We start from the raw sequence: 1,347 nt of genomic DNA, 5'->3' as shown, positions 1-1,347 counted from the left end.
TACTCAAGTGTTTTATGTCTAAATATTAGAACCTCTGCTCTAAGTACACTGAGGCCAATTTGTCCTAGAACACTGTATAAAGGAATAATTTAGGCCAATGCTTGAAATTTGAAAAATTTCAAATCCCTTGTGAAAACACACCTTCAGTCTTGAGAACAAACTGTTTTTTGGTGCTTGAAATAGGATATGAATACAGTAATAGATAAGTGTAGAAAACAAGTCTAAAATGAGCATAAATCAAGGGGGCAGTTGTGGGTCTGAGAAGTGAAGCTCACTTCCGCGTTCAAAAAACTGCAATCCCCCCGGCTTCCTCTGGGGGCTGGTGTCAGAAGGGAGCATTCCCCATAGACCCCCATGTTAAAATCGCCGATTTTACATCCTCAATAAACATGTTAAAAGCCTGGTGTCAGAACGTTTTTTTTCCTCAATCGATAGTTTCTACCCCCGCACACACTCTGAGGGGGGTGAATTTTTTTTTAACTCTACCGTTTTACTGTTATTAGGTTAAAACTCTGGCCAATTAGGGCGCAGAAACGTTGAGTGACAGGTCCGAGCAGCTCCGTGGACAGCTGCTTCGAGGCCAGTGGGCGGGTTCTCGGCCGGCCAATCCAACATGGCGCTGTTCAGGCTGCCATATTTGAGTCACAAAAACGACTCCCCAAAACCAATGGGTGACGTCACAGACGCTACGTCCATTCTTTTTACAGTCTATGGCATAAATGTTGTCATTCTGCCATTCCATTTTCACCAAATGTCTCAAATGTGAGATAAAGAAGCTGAATATTGACTTCACACCACATATAAAGCTTGTAGCGTGCGTGCAGACCTCAGGATGTTTAAATGACTTGAATGAACCCTGGTACCTTTCTGATCATGTGGCCCCCCACGTAACGGCTGTGGCCCTAAACAACCGCATAGAGTGTTTATGCCAGTGGCCGGCCCTGGCCGAGCGGCAAGCAACTGACGACAAGAGAAATGATGTCGACTTGGGAAATCTCATCTTGAGTGCCGAGCGATTTTTCGCTATGTCGCTCGGACCCCCAGCGATTTTTCGCCTGAGCGAATAATCGCTCAGTCGCCTGTTTGCATTGACTCAATATGTAAACCCATCGCCACTGGAGCACTGGAGTGATGTTGAGTGACATTCAAACTGACATTTAAAGAGGAACTACGTATGTAAATCCGGCCGCTTTTCCGCTGTTTTGCTAACCCTCGTCCTGGCCATGTGAATTATATATATATATATATATGTTACGACGTGTATGTTTTTATAGTTTAAAGGGACAACGAGGAGTTTTGGAAAAGCGAAGCGTTTTCACACTACATTTATGAGCCTCCGTGCGCACC

The sequence above is a fragment of the Trachurus japonicus genome, chromosome 3 (genome assembly GCF_045865225.1).
Source record: "Trachurus japonicus isolate A0001 chromosome 3, Traja_1.0".
In the NCBI taxonomy this organism is placed as follows: domain Eukaryota; kingdom Metazoa; phylum Chordata; class Actinopteri; order Carangiformes; family Carangidae; genus Trachurus; species Trachurus japonicus.
Note: the sequence above shows the minus strand (reverse complement) of the source record.